This window comes from Tenrec ecaudatus, chromosome 1 (genome assembly GCF_050624435.1).
Source record: "Tenrec ecaudatus isolate mTenEca1 chromosome 1, mTenEca1.hap1, whole genome shotgun sequence".
In the NCBI taxonomy this organism is placed as follows: Eukaryota; Metazoa; Chordata; class Mammalia; order Afrosoricida; family Tenrecidae; genus Tenrec; species Tenrec ecaudatus.
The window spans coordinates 121,866,357-121,882,569 of NC_134530.1; the positions used below are offsets into that span (position 1 = coordinate 121,866,357).

The window sequence follows — 16,213 nt, forward strand, 5'->3', positions numbered from 1 at the left end:
CTATGAATGATAATAAATTATGTTTGAATGTCCTACAAGGAGATAAAATGGAAAATGAGGGGACGGGCTAAAGGATGAGCTGTAAATCCAATTCAAATTATTTTAAAATTCCAATATAAACAAAAGTGATATTTTCCTAAAAGAAAGTGAATTTTCACTACCTCCACCCTCCCCAGAGGTAGAAATCTATATGGACTGAAATAATCTTTCACTTAATATATTTTTGAAAAAATAAAAATAAATTTCAAGTTGACAATATAGCCATCTACATTTTCATGTTTATATAGATAAAGATATATAATCCTATTTTTACAGACAGGTCAACTAGAAGAAAAAAGTTAACACAATCATTTGGATTGGTTGTCTACACACTGCACAGAGCTTGTTTCTTTTTTTTAAGTTTCTTTGCACATGTAAAGCACGCCATTAAATGTCCTGTTTGGGCGTGGACGATGCAACCATTTTTAGGTCGATCTTGGCAAATCACACAAGGATCAGTGGCAATAGGGCGAGATCTGGATTCCACACTTTCTTCTTTGCCTTGTGCTTCTTCCCTCTCAAAACTCGCGCATCGTGGCTGCTGTAAATGATGCTGCTGGAAGTGGGGGGCTGGGGATAGTCCTCACTCTCCTGAGACTGGGAGGATTGTGTTACATTATCATCATGTTCTTCAACATGTGACTCTTTAGAGTCACTCACTGCTCTTTTTTTTTTACCATCGGGAACATCGAGCCCTCTTCTACTTGAGTTGTGTTTTCTAGTTTGGGACACTCAAGCATTTTCTCTTTGTTTTTCCCTTTATCTTCAGGAAGCCAGTTCTCACAAAGTGCCAACATGCCTAGGAAGATTCCAGGGTCGTCTTCAAATGAATCTGCATCGCTTTCCTCAGTCTGATAGACAGTAACACGGTCTATCCCTTCACCACCATCGGAGAGTTCTTGTCCTTCACAAAGGTTATAACCTTCGGAATCAAGAGATTCAACCTCAACTTCTGCACTGATCTGAAACAGAATCCTGGTCTAACCAAGCGCCAGCATGTCCACTTACACCAGTGTCAGCATCTGGATTCGGGGCGTTTCTGCTGACTCGCTGCTCCTGCTTCTTCCACAGCGCAGCCCCCTGATGGTACACAGTGCGGCGTCCTCCTTCAAGGAGAGGGAAGGAAGCACCATCAGATCGGTGGCGTTTTCCTTGTACTTCAACAGCTAATTCCTCGGAATTGTCTTCCGTCTCACTAGTCGCTCTCCTTCTGGATGAGGTAGTCAGTCTACAAATCACATTTGAAGATGAAGGTTTCTCTTGCCGTCACTCCTGCATAGAGTCCTTGTGAACATTCCCCTCTTCAGGTTGACACCTGTTCTCACTCACAGAAGTGCCACAGTCCAGAGGTTCCTGTTGAGTTACTATTCCCATGTTTCTGTAGATCATGTGTATTTGTTCCTGTGGTCTTTCACAGGGAAGTTTGGTTCCCCAAGCAAATCCCCTAGACGGTCATTTGAACAATAGACCATATGCTGTTGCTGCTCTGTTTAGCCATAGTATATTGGCCAAGATAAAATACAACCAGTTTCACAGGGGAAGTGTCTTCCTGTGCACCAACAGACTCTTGAACAACTTTGAAAGCAATGGCTTGGTCTTGCCAGCGTCTCTCGTTGTGAAGCAGGAATCTGTGAGGTGCTTGTAGCAGCACCATCAGTAGAAGACACAGACATGTTGACATTGCCCATTTGCCTGCTTCGCACCATGCGGGGTTGCCCCGGGGAGTGAGGGGGAGGGGATCCTCGAGGCTTCTCTGTTCCCTTCCCGAAGCCCGCTGGCCTGGACCTGGGCGACCATTCCACTCGCAGGGCCCAAGGATGATCTTGGCTTTGAAAGCGGCGTGGCCTTGCTCAGAAGGGCCAGGGCTGCCCCCTGGGGTCGGTTTCATTTCCCATCCCCCTTCCTGCCATGCAGGGCCCTTAGAGCTAAAAAAAAAAAAAAGTTTAATTGACACATAATTCATACATCATACAATTCAGTAGCTCAGTCGTATTTAAAAGAGTTATGAAATAATCACTACAATCAATTTTAGAACATTTTCTTCTTTCTTGTGCTCATTGCTCCCCATTTCCCCCTAATTCCTCTTCTAGTGCCCTTCAGAAATGATGAATCCAGTTACTGCCTTGCAGATTTACCTATACTGGAATTCATATATAGAAAGACACACACACACTGAAATAAAACAAAAGAAAAACCTCAATCAGAAAGAAAGCAGAAAACCTTAAAAACTAGAACAAATTTAAGATTAGTCCAAAGGGAAACCAAATGACGAGTTGTTAAATGTTAACCCAACTGCATCTGCCATAGCCACTTCCTGGTGCACTCCGCATGATAGCAAGGGCAGTCACGCTCCTGGGCTGTGCCCAGAGAGTATTCATCAGAGGTTTAACCAATGTGCATTTCCCCCTCGCATTGTTTTAACCCAAACAACGTTGAAATGGCTCAAAAGAGAGATCAACTGAACCTAACTACATCTGCCGTAATCATCTTTACAATGGTCTCTGTCTGATAACAAGGTTAGTCACTTCCCACAATTATGGTCACTGGTGATTCACCGGAGTCTTTACCATGTTTGGATGCTGGAAATGGATTTGGGGCTCCACTGCCATCTGAAGGCTTCTGCAAACCAAGTGTTCACAATTTAAGCTCTGATACCAATCCCTCCTTCAGAGCTGGATTTTATTATTTACAATCATTGGATCATACAGGCTGGTGTGCTTCTCCCATGTGGACTTAGTAGACGTCTCACTTAGATGGCTGCTAGTTTGAAGATAAGCCTTTAAGACCCCAGGCATGATTCTTTCTGAGAGCCAAGCACCGTCTTTGTATTTTTTGCTACACTTTGCTATAGCAGTTATATCTTCAGTGATCTCTTCATGAGCATGTACATCAAGCAGGGGAAAGGCGGGTCTCAAAGACTGCGTCTGATTCAGAAGAATGGATGGGAAAGAGTAACAGGTGTCGTGAGGAAAAAAGAATGGACATGAAGGAAACAGTTTCTTCATGACACGAGGAGCACTGGGTCAATTTATGAGGTCTCTGTATTGTGGCTAAACCCTTTTCAAGGCAGTCATCCTGTTGCTGCTATCCTACGTATGGACATCAGAGTTCACTTTATTTATGCATATCCAAGAAAAATATTCTAAAGTTTGATACCCCAGGCATAGTCTTGAAAGGCCCATTGCTTAAGGGCACTGCTGAGTTTGAAAAGGGAACCCTGGTAGGACTGTGAGTTAGACATTTGGCTGACAGCTTCAAGAAGGCAGTTCACAGTTCACAGAAGAGACCTTCATAAATGGAAGACTATACCATGCTCATGGATAGAAGATATGACATTGTAAAGATGTCAATACTATCCAAAATGATCTACAGATATAATAAAACCTCATTCCTGGTTATAGCAGCATTCATTAAAGTGATGGGAAGACTTTAATCGTCAACTTGATATGGAAAGAAAAGAGACTCCAAATAAACAAAGCGCCATAATGAGAAGAAAGTAGGAAGCCTCTCACTTCCTAATCTCAGAACCCACTACACAACCACAGTGGTCCAAACAGCCCAGTACTGGTGGAATAATAGATACATAACCAGGAGAACAGAACTGGGAACCCAGAAGTAAGTCATCCACCTATGGACAGCTGACCTCTGACAAAGGATCAGAGCCCATGAAATTGGGAAGAGATAATCTCTTTAACAAATGGTATATAACAAACTAGATATCCATCTGCAGAAGAATGAAACAGGATGCTTAACTCACACTGTATACACAAATGAACCCAAGATGGATGAAAGACCTAAATGTAGCACTTAGAACTATAAAGATCATCAACAACAACTAAAGAGACCAACCTAAGATCCCTAGTAGATGACATAAAGACACTATCAAACATAATGGAAACAAACAAACAAGAGAAAACAAATAGATGACTGGAGTCTCCTGGAAATTAGATGCTTATGGGCACCAAAATATATGACCAAAGAGAACCCACAGACTGGAGGGAAAAAATGGCAATGATATATCAGACAAGGGGGTAATCTCAAAAATTCATAAAAACCTTCCACAAGAAAACAACAAATAATCTAATTTTAAAATGAGCAGAGGACATGGAGAGACAGTTCATCAAAGAAGAAATTCAGGCAGCCAACAAACATGAAGAAATGTTCATGATCATTAGCCATTCAAGAGATGCAAATCAAAAGAGAGAGAGAGAGAGAGAGAGAGAGAGAGAGAGAGAGAGAGAGAGAGAGAGAGAGATCACCTCACCCTAGCATTATTAGCAAAGTTCAGAAAACAACAAATACTGGAGAAGGCGTAGAAAGATTTGAACATCTGCAGGGAGACTGTAATATGGTGGCACCACTGTGAAAAGTGGTAAGCCTGAAAAAGTTGGGAATAGAAATGCCATATGACTCAGTAGTTGGTATAAACCCAAGAGAAATAAAAGCCCCACTTAAATAGGTAGGTGTGCAGACATATCCGTGACAGCAATATCTGTAATAGAGAGAAGTTGGAGGCCACGTGAATGGCCATCAGTGGAAGAATGGTAAATACACTTCGGTACACGCGTACAATAGACTTTGCAATACATCTCCCTACAGGGACGGACCCAGGGACCGTTATGCTGAGTGAAATGAGTCAAACACAAAAGGGAAAAGATTATATAAGAATAGAAAGGTGCCTGACATGCTGGAAGAATGTATGGATTGTGATAAGAGATATAAGAGCCCCCAATAAAAGTATTATTTTTAAAAGCTCTGTAAGAGCCCCCAATAAAATGATTTAATAATAATTACACTAATAAAACAAAACCGTCCAGAATAGGGTTTCATAATAAAGGAAACTTTCTTTGATCGTCAGCAGGGATGGCCAAGGGACGGAGGGAAGGAAGTCCAGGGAGGCTAGAGAGCAGCCACATGCTGGCGTGCGGAGGCAAGCAGAGGGAGGAGACAGAAACCTGGGGGCGTCAGAGGAGGAGACTGGAAGGTCTGCAAGAATGAAAAACAACAGAGACAAATACCGTGATAGGCACAATCCTGCAGCAGTGCGGAGAGAGAAGTAGATACCTGGACATGCAGACTGAATAGGTGAGAGAAGGAAAGGGGTGTGTGTGGGGTGTATCCACAGAGGACAGAGGATGTTTGCATATGTATTTTTACTTTTGCTGCAAATATAGCCATGAAGGTGGTGGGACAAAGGGGGACGACGTTCTGAAAACTTAGCTACGGCCCCACACTGGCTGCCTGAGTCTTTAGGCCCTCACGATCAGGACCATAGTCTCAGGAAACACTAAGGTCAATTGGCATAGGGAGTTCACAAAGACAATAGTCTACATCCTAATTTGGTGAGTAGTAATTGGGCTCCTAAAAGCTCCTGAGCAGCCATCTCAGGGGCAACTATTGGTCTCATCCCAGCCAGAGGAAAGAGGACTGGTGAAACTTGAAAGATGTTTGGGGACGATTAGCCCAGTGGACTAATGAGCCACACAAACACCAATGTCCACAACCTTGCCACCAGAGGGACACTGTACCAGTTACTGAGCGAGAAAGGAGGCTGAGACATGGGTATCAATGAACAGGCTTTGTTGGGAAGCGCAGTCTGCCGTCTATTCCGAGGAGGAACAGAGCTGCTCCGAGACAAAGGAGGCACAGACAATGATACCCTCGGCGTTGGAGACCGGTGGCCAGGGTTGGAGGCACCGTGTAGGCCCCTGATGGGCAAGTTGGACTGAAGGGGCGATGCGGCCTTTGGTGCACAGGAAGGTGGGCGAGGTGGAGAGTCTGGGAGCGACACACTTGGAATGGCCACACGCACACGCAGTTTTCCACTCAGCTGGACCCATTAGGTACCACTACCAATTCATCTGAAAAGGATCCCATTGGAAGTCCCTGGATAGAGGGAGGAGTGGGGTGTGTGTAGGGAAACCGATTTTTTTTTTACTGGCCGGGTTTACTGGTCTCACAGAAACTAGTGAGACTCCCAAGGCTATGGCCCTTGCCCTTTGGGTCTGGAACTGAACTCCCCTTTTCTCTGAAGTTCAACCATTTAAGATTAAAAGGGCAGCATTTACTCAAGGGCAACATTCAGAGGGCTGAAAAAATAAGAATGGAAACAGGAGCCACCAGAAGGAAGTGGGGTAAGCAATGGTGCATTTCCAGGGATTGCAATGCCTGCTGGCTTAAGTGGTTACATGCCAGACTACTAACTTTAAGGTCAACAGTTCAAAACCAGCAGCCACTCTAAGAGGGAAAGATAGGGGCTTTCTCCTCCCATAAAGATTTACCACCTCAGAAACTCGCAGTCAGTTCTACCCTGCCTGCAGGGTTGCTATGAATTGCCTTGGTTCCGTGGCAGTGAGTTGGGTTTTTCATGGATGAGTTAAATCTAGATGTGCATGAATTGTTGAATGTAAAACTACAACCTGCTCTGTAAACCTTCACCTAACTAAAACAAACAAACAAACAAACAAAAACCCTTCACCTAACTCATAATAAAAAGTTAGAGATAAAACAAAAAAAGTTCAGCACTTCAAACTCACCAACCTCTCTTAAGTAAAAATGTAGTCGCAAAAGTCCTGTGTAGGGTCACCCTGGGTCAGAATTGAGCCAATGGCGGTCGATTTGGTTTTGGATTTATGTATATGAAATGAGCTCTGGTGGTGTAATGGTTAAGTGTTCCCCTACAAACCAGAAAGCTAGCAGTTCAAATCTATCGCTTGCCCTACAGGAGAGAAAACCTGGCTCTCTTAAACATTTCCAGCCTTGGAAACGCTCTGAGGCCATTCATAGAGTTGTCTCCGACAGTTGCTATGGATTGCAAGTACTCAACAGCACAGAACTACTGTGATCAGTGCACACAGTGATATCGGGGGCAGGTTGTAGAGTCCTCCTTTGCGGATAGACAGCGTATCCACAAGTCTCTGGGCTCCACTTTGCCGCAGCCTAGAGAACTTAGGCAGAGCCAGTGATCTAACGTGAACAGATATTTTAGCATTAAGTTGATATGAAACCAAAGGGTCAGTCCAAGGGGAAGTGAGTCTAATTCAATCAGGACTTGAAAAGCTCTGGACAATATATGAGGGGACTTAAAACAATACTTGTGGAAACTGGAATTATTCCATAAACGTTTGAAGTCCCTTTATATGTCTCAGTACTGAGCTCTGAGCAAAGAGCGTGAACATGGGAAGCTTACGGAGGTTTGGAGCTGGTCGGTTTGGTTGTGTCAGTCAGCTGTCTCTGAATTACCTGTGAGCAAGCCATACCCTCAGTGGCTGGCAGCAGCGAGGGTTTCCAGATGGTATATGCCACTTGAACAGGTAATGGGACTGCGGCCTCTTCCTATACATGTCCAAGGCCTGGCATCAGTCCCATGCTGGTGGCAACCCCATTCCACATTCCTTTATTTCAGGAGTAGTCAGAGGAGCAGCCTTATCTGGCACATTGCCCTTCTCAAGCCAGAGGGGGATAAAAGGTGACAAGGACACGGTGGCTCTTAACACTGTCCCTGAGAAAGTGGTACTTGTCTTTATTGGGCACATGTTCTTGCCCAAAGCGAGTCACATGGCCCATGGAGGCAATAAACCCTGGGACACTAGCACATCCACGACAAGGACCCTGCACTTCAACACAGAGTGTATAAGCAATGCATCAGGAAACCCTACTAAGTTTCTAAGGCAAACAGTACTGTGAGGCTGTACTACAAGACCTCCATCCACTTTGGAGGGCCTGTGGCATCGGTTGGGAAGGGCAGAGACTACTGTATGAGATTCAGATAGAGATCCGGGCACTATTTCAAATGTGAGTTGATGATGCTGGGATTAGAATACAGGAGAACATTTGGGGGATGTTGCTGATGGATTGCTGTTAACTGCTGTTGAGTTAGTTCCGACTCATAGGGCCCTATCCCCTCAGCACAACAGAAGAAACCCTGCCTGGCCCCTCCCCCTCCTCATTATCAGTGCTATGTTTGAACCCATTGTGGAAGTCACTGCGTCAATCCTTCTGGTCCTCCTATTTCCCGCTCTTCTACTTTGCTAATCATCATATCCTTTTCCAGGGACTGGTCTCCCCAGATAACATGTCCAACGTATGCGAGACTGGCTATACGTCTTCCAAGACACATTTGTTTGTTCTTCCGGCAGTCTAGACTACTTTCAATATTTGTCAGCATCCCCGTTTGGATGCTTAACTTCTTCTTCAGTCTTCCTTATTCATAGTCTGGCATTTGTATGCAGTTGAACCAAGTGAAATTATCATGGCTCAGGTGAGGCCCACCTTAGTCCTCAAGTGACATCCTTGCTGTTCATCTCTAACGAGGGCTTGTGTGGCAAATGTGCCCAGTGTGATACATCACTTAATTTCTTGACTGCTCCTTCATGAACATTGACTGTGGATCCAAGTAAAATGAAATCCTTGACAACTTCAGTCTATTCTCTGTCTGTTGATCCAATTGTGAGTACTTGGTTTTTCTTTACATTTCGTTGCATTCCATACTGAAGGTTGAAGTCCTTGATCTGCATTAGCAAGTACTTCAAGCCCCACTTGCTCTCAGCAAGCAAAGTTGTATTATCTACATGTCATTCATTATTAATAAGCCTTCCTGGCACCACATTCTCCTTTATAGAGTCCAGCTTCTTTAATTATTTGTTCAGCATACAGATGAATAAGTAGGGTGATACGTACAACATTGTACCACATCTTTCCTGATTTCAAACTACTCACCATTCCTTTGCTCTGTTTGGATGGTTGCCTCTTGTTCCAAAAACAGGTTATTAGGAAAATAGGACCATTCATCTACTTAGATACAGGGCCTGGAGTGGTTTGAGTTAAAGAGGATTCCATCGTTCCTCTTTTCTAGTAGGGTTGTGAAGCTCAAAGCAAGGTGTTCAGTGGATGGCTGAAAAAGATTCCGGTGATTTCTCAACACCTTCCAGGCCCTTTCAAAGATGGTATCTTCTGGTATAAAGAGCATTGGGTTAACAACAAAACTCTGGCCTCGGTGCTTCTGAGTTTGGTGCCACAGGCAGGTTACCTAACTTCTTGTGTCTTAAGATTTGCATCTGTAAGACTAGGGAGAGCAATGCAGTACTCATGGAATTATTTGAGGACTGGATTTCACTTGTTATAAAGACTTATAAGATGCAAATACTCAAATCCTGGTCAGAGGTACCTCCCTGATCTCCTTACCTGATACTGCTGTCCACAGAAGGCATTCCAGTGCCTTCCTTTGGATTTCTGCATAGACATTTCCTTGTTGAACAAAGGGAGGACACCAGATCATGTAAACGATGGGTCAGTTTCATTTGAGGAAAGTTACCCAATAGGCAGTTTTAATATGTGTTGAGTGTAGGAAATAGTAAGATATGGGTACAAAAAATAACAGTTCTTTGTTCCAGGGAGAGAAAAAAAACCCGCAACAGTGTACACAGAAGATAAAGGGAAGCTGTCACTTTGCCTCCGAGTCAGGAATGACAGGGATAGTCGAGGATCTTGGGAACTGCAGGCCAGAAACCAGTTAACCCGTTGCTGTCCCATGCATTCTGACTCCGGGGCCACCTATGAGTGTGTGTTGGAGTAGACCTGTGCTCCATGGGGCTTTCCCTGGCGGAATCTTCAGAGAGGATTGCCTGCTCATTTGCTCCAAGAACATCTGAGGGACTTGAACCTCCTACTTTTCTGTTCGCAGCCAGAATATTAATCATGTCATGACCCAGCATCTCCTTGGCGAGCTGAGACCTGGGTGAGAGGAAGTAGCAGGTACTCAGCCCCGATGTGATTTTAATACACAGGAGTGACTGTCCAGACATTTGGGTTGCTAAAGGGGGCTGGAAATCAGGGCATCTTTGTGTAATTCCCTGGATATTAAATAATGGCCACCAATAAAAACATTATTAAAAAATAATTTTATTGTGGGCTCGTACAATTCTTATCACAATCCATACATCCATCCATTGTGTCAAGAACATATGTACATTTGTTGCCATCATCATTCTCGAAACATTTGCCTTCTACTTGAGCCCTTAATATCTGCCGCTCATCTTCCCTCCCCCCACTCCATGAACACTTCATCATTCATATATTATTATTTTGTCATATATTACATTGTCTGACGTCATCCCCTGCCTGCTTCTCTGCTGTCCCTCCCCGAGGGAGGAGGCTATACGTAGATTCCTATAATCAGTTCCCCCTTTCTACTCCACATTCTCTCCACCCTCCAGGCATCGCCACTCTCTTCACTGGTTCTGGAGGAGTCATCTGTCCTGGATTCCCTGTGTTTCCAGCTGCTATCTGTACCAATGTACATCCTCTGGTCTAGCCAGATTTTCAAGGTAATATTGGGATCATAATAGTGGGGGTGAAAACATTCTTTTGGACAACACATCTGTAGCCTTCGAGGCTACAGGTTGTCCCTCAATTTTCATAAACGGAGAAGGAGGAGGATGGGGAGGAGGGCAAGGAGGGAGAAAGGCAGGAGAGTCCAGGTTTCAGAGGTCAGAGGAGCATTAGGGAACCATCCCTAGGTGTAAGGATACTGCCTTGGGGAATGACCAGGACAGGAGCCTGGATGGCTGAGTCTCCTCCCGTGAGCCTGCATTGCCTGAGGAGCCGCTCGCCTTAGGACAAGGCTGCCTGCCGTTCCCTGACTGCCTGTCAGTCTCATCTTCTGAGGGGCTCCATGTCCTGCTGCTTTGAGGAGCTGTCAGATGAGGTTTCAGACAGCACTCAGACAAAATAATCTTTCAAACCCAGAATGCTAGAATCTCACCCGTGAGTAAGAAAGCCCCAGAGACAGCTTTCTCACTTCCTGCCCCCCACATTCCTCTCTCCCCTCCAGCGCTGCTCAGCTTTGTCTGGACATTTAAGGTTTCTGGCTGTGTCCATCCTCTCCACCGGCAGGAGCTGAGAGGAAACATCCTGACACAGTGAGGTCTGCACGGACTTGTAAGCATTCAGTTAATCATTTGGAAAAAACAATTACTTTTCCTCTTTTCAAATGACCAGATAGATTGGTTTGCTTTAGAAAGCTTTTTTTTTTTTTTTTTAAAGACTTGTCCACTGCCTTTTTATGGGTTTTCCCCCCTCAGGACTTTTGTGTTATTTCCACTTTCCATTGGCAAAACTATTATTAAGATTCCTACTTGCTCTCTTTTGGCACATCCATGCTCTGTCATGCTCACTCTAACTTCTTCCTTTCAGATTAGAATGCACAGCAATGTCATGACGCAACAGATGAGAGTTGAAAAGAAATCCTTTGTGAGGGGGAAGAAATGATTCCTCGGCTGGAATTCTCTGTTCTATTGTGTTACTTTAAAAATGATTTTATTTAATTAGAATATATTTTGTGATTTTGTTTATTTGTCACTTGGTTTAGATTTTTCCTTTTTTTTGAGGAGACTAGCAAGCCTAGATAAGTTCACAAGCAAACATAGATTAGCAAGCACTTCATGAGGTAGCCCCGGAGAGAGAGCAATCCAAGGCAGTGGAAACACAGAAGCAATATAGAAGCAAGAAGATTTCCTGAAAACTTGAGTATGTTGTAAGAAAAGAAAGAGTCAAGGAGGAGACCAGAACTCTTAGCCTAAGCATCTAGGATGGAGTTGCCATTTTTGGAGGTGGAGAAAGCTGTGGGAAATACAGATTTCAGGGTGGGAGGAATTTTGAGTTTGGTTTCAATATGGTAACTTTGACTTAAGTCTTTGACGCCTAGCTAAAAGATTGCCTATTCAAATCCACTCAGAGGCCACCTCGGAGGCCAAGCCTCGCAATCAGTTTCAGAAAGGTCCCAGCCTTGAAAATGTTATTGGAGACCCGTTGTTTTCGGTGGTTTCCACAGGACACATGGATTTCCAGGAATTGGAACCAACTCACAGCAACATTGAAACATTTGAGTGAAGAACACCACGGAGGGAGTTAGAAAAGCAAATTGGACTCAGGAGAGAGGACTGTGTGAGGGATGTAAATTCGGTGCTGTTAGCAACAAGCCCTCATTCAGAGCAGGGAGGGAATGCAGTGTGACACGAGGTCAGGGAAGACCAGGAGTCAGGAGTACACAGCGGTGTCAAATGCCGCTGAACAGTCAATCGCGGATCAGGAATTGATCACTGTGGTTACTATCACTTTCAGTGACAAGTTGGAGAAACCTGATTATAGGGGGTTGACACAGGAAGAAAGGAATTAGAAGCAATTAGCACAGGCAACTCTTTTGAGAAGATTTGATGCAAAGGAGAGGTGAAATGTGATGCTGACTGGTGGGGAGAAGCGGGCCCAAAGAAATATTATTCCTCAAGATAGGAGACATAACAGCAGTCGAAAATACGGTGATGGCAATAACTCAGACTTAAACCCAAACGCAAACTACCGCCTTTGAGTTGACGCCAACTCATACCCCTCGAGAGGGTTTCCAAGGCTATGAAACTTTGGGGAGCAGACAGCTTCATCTTCAGGGGGATTAGCAATGTGATAGCGAGGGAACAGTTGCTGAATTAACCTTTGAAACCAGATGAGCTTTAGTGCAAAATGGCAGGATTGCCTTTAACTAAGGGCATGGCTATGTCAGGCTATGTCATCGACAGCGGGGTCAGACAAGGAGGCAGAGTGTAGGAGTACAGGTCCACACGTGGTTACGCTCGCTGTTTATTTCTGCTCTCTTTCTTTTTAATACCCCCAGTGAAGGTATGACAACACAACACTATGAATTAAGAAGCACTCAGTTACCTGCCCCAAACAAGCAGAAACAGCAAAAGTTGCCTTTGCATCGACTTCAGTACATGGAATTCATTGCCGACGTTGTGAGCGGCCATCAAGTCAGTTCCGAGTCGTCACAGGTCTACGTGTACCAGAATGAAACGCTGCCCCGTCCTGTGCTATCTCCACAATTGTTGTTATGTTGGAAACCATTGTTGCAGCCACGATGCCAATCCATCTTGTTGAGGGCCTTCCTCTTTCTGTCTGCCCCACTACTTTATCAAGCATGAGGTCTTTTTTCAGGGACTGATCTCTCCTGATTACATGTCCAAAGTATGTGACATGCCATCCTGCCATCCTTGAGTCTAGGAGCACTCTGGCTATGCTTTCTCTAAGGTAGATTTGTTGCCTGTGGCAGATTTATTTGGCAACCCATGGTATTTTCAATATTCTTCACCAGCACCATAAGTCAAATTTGTCCTTTCTTTCTGTCTACTTCAATGTCCAGTTTTTATATGCGCATGAGGCAACTGAAAATTCTCAGGTGTGGGTCAGGCACATTTTAGGCCTCAAAGTGACTGACACCCTCACACTTCAGCACTTTAAAGAGGTCTTGTGCAGCAGATTTTCCCAGTGCAATGCTTCCATGAGCACTGATTACGGGTCTGAGCAAGATGAAATCCTTGACAACTACAATCTTTTCTCTGTTTACCATCTGTTTACTTCTGACAGTGAGAAGTTTTGTTTTCTTTACATTGAGTTGTTATTCGTGTTGATGGCTGTGATCCTTGATCTTCATCAACAAGTGTTTCAAGTTCACACTTACAGCAAGCAAGGTCATGTCATCTGCATATAAAGATTGCTAATAAGCCTTCCTCCAATCCTGATACTGGGCTCATCTTCAATATTCCAGCTTCTCATACTATTTGCTCCGCATGAAAATTGAATAAGTATGGTAGCAGAATACCACCACGATGCACACATCTCTTGGTTTTAGACCAGGCACTATTTCCTTGTGCCATCTGGATGATTGCCTCTTGTTTGCGCACAGGTTTGAGCACAATGAAATGATCTAGGTTCCCCTTTCTTCTCAATGATTATTATGATACACGCAGTTGAACACCTTTGCATAGCCAATAAAAGAGAAGTAAACATCTCGCTGTATGCCCTGCTTTCAGCCAAGATCCATCTGATGTCAGTAATGATATCTTGTTCCTTTGTCCACTTCTGAATCCAGCCGAAATTTATTTCCACCCAGTAGGCAACTCTAACTTTACCATACTACGAATCTGTTACAAAAGAAACAGATTCATGCTTTCTTCTTTCTTCTCATTATGCACAGCCTTAGTTTTCCTAGTTTCAATTCCCCCATATTACTTCTAACTCTTGTAGTCTGGCAATTTCCCTTCCTCTTTGGACTTCATGTTATGTCAGAAGTCAGGGAGTGTTACCCCATCTACTCCACCCTGTTCCATTTCCTCCAGCTTGCTGCTTCTCTCTCAACATGCTGATTTCTAGTCCAGACAATTTCCTACCTACCCCCAATGTTAAGACCTTAAATAAGTCTTAACAAATAAAATGGTGTGAATGTATCTGTAGAATATGCAGAGGCAAGTTGGGAGGTTGTGCAGAAGAGGCAAGAAAGAGATGGGAAGGCAACTGCTTTACCGTTGGCTTAAGCTGGATCCCGATTGTGCAATTTCAAAGCATGTTGTTGTTGTTAGGTGCCATCAAGTCTGTTCCAACCCATAGCAACCCTTTCCACACCAGACAGGAACTCTACCCCGCCCTTCACCATGTTCACATTGCTCCTAGTATTAAACCCATTGTTGCAGCCACTGTGTCAATGCATTTCCCTGAGGGCCCTTCCCCTGCTCTGATGCCCTTATACTTGAGCAAACATGATGTCTTTCTCCAGGCCTCTTCTCTCCTGAAAATGTGTCCAATGTATGTGAGATGAAGTATCACCATTCCTGCCGCCGAGAGCACTCTGGCTGTGCTCCATCCAGGACAGATGAGTCTTTTGGCAGTCCACGGTGCTTTCAATATTCTTCTCCAGCAGCGCAATGCAAACGCAATGATTCTTCTTCGGTCCTCCTTATTCCATGTCCAGCTTTCACATGCACATGAGGCAAATGAAAATATCATGGCTTGGGTCAGGCTCACCTTAGTAATAGAAACATAATGCTATACATATTCAAGATATATATGAGGATATATAACATTCTATATATATTACACAGATACAATTTTACATAAAAGGAGGCCTGGTGGTGTGGTGGGTTCTGCATTGGCTGCTAACTGCAAGGTCAGCAGACCAAACCCACCAGCTGCTTCCCTAGAGAAAGATGAGGCTTTCTGTTCAGGTGAAGATTTACAACAGGGGCGGAAGAACACATTTTCTGCCATTTGGATGTTTATAACATCATTTGAGGGCCATAAAAAAGGGATCAACTTAACAATTAGTCTGCTGTATTTGATCAAATATTTAATTAATTCACCTCTAATGTCATGACTGGAAAAGCTTCTCTTTGGTGAGGTGTGTGATGTTAGCTGGCTTTGGTGATTTAACTGGTCTTAAGAGCCCGTGGGCTGGACGTTCCCATATGAGACCTACAGCTGGGGAACATGGGGAGTTGTAGTCTGTCCTATAGGGTTAATAAGAGTCAGAATCAATGTGCTGGTAGTGAGTTTTTGTCTTGGTAACTTGACATAGATATGATTTTACATAGAAATGATTTTACTCTGATATAATTGTACATAGAGACCTAACTTTACATAAATATACACATATAGAATTTCTGTTATTTTAAAAATACATATGGGGGTATACAAAAAGTTTTTGATAAAATGGAATTAAAAGGTAGTGGAATTTCTCTTTTTAAAAATTGTTTTACTGGCATATACTTCACATATCATACAATTTAGTTGTTCAGTTGTATTAAAAAGAGTTGTACAGTCATCACCACAATCAATTTTAGAACATTTTCTTGTCATACTCACTGTTTTTAGCCCACTCTTTCCCCATCCCTTCCTGCCAGGCCTCCAGATAATTATTAATCCACTTACTGTCTTCATAGCTTTACCTATCCTGGATTTCATATTCATAAAATCATAAAAACACAAACAAGGAGCAAAAACAACAACCCCCAAACAATGCCTAGACAAAACATAAATCCTCAATCAAAAAGAAAGCAGAAAATAATAAAACTGAAACAACTTTAAAATGGGTCAAAAGGGGGGCGGGGAACAGGGCACTAGCCCACCCATGGAGAGTGGGGGACGGTACTGTTTATGTCTCCACAGGAAAGGGAGAGAGGGACCAGACCTCAACTTGGTGCACCAAGACTCGAAGGCAACATACTGGTATAAAGCAGTGAACTAACTGAGAGGTCTGTGAGCCAGCCCCAATCCCAGCTATAAGGATCCCTCCCCGAGAAGAACGCACTACAGAGGACAGCACTGAAAATACAGCTAGGGGAGAGGGGCGGGT

General features: G+C 43.8%; 1 pseudogene; it reads right to left on the reverse strand.

The window, feature by feature from the left end:
* Window positions 1-324: 324 nt before the first annotated feature.
* Window positions 325-1,727, reverse strand: LOC142434509 (E3 ubiquitin-protein ligase Mdm2 pseudogene; annotated as a pseudogene).
* Between the last annotated feature and the right edge of the window lie 14,486 nt (window positions 1,728-16,213).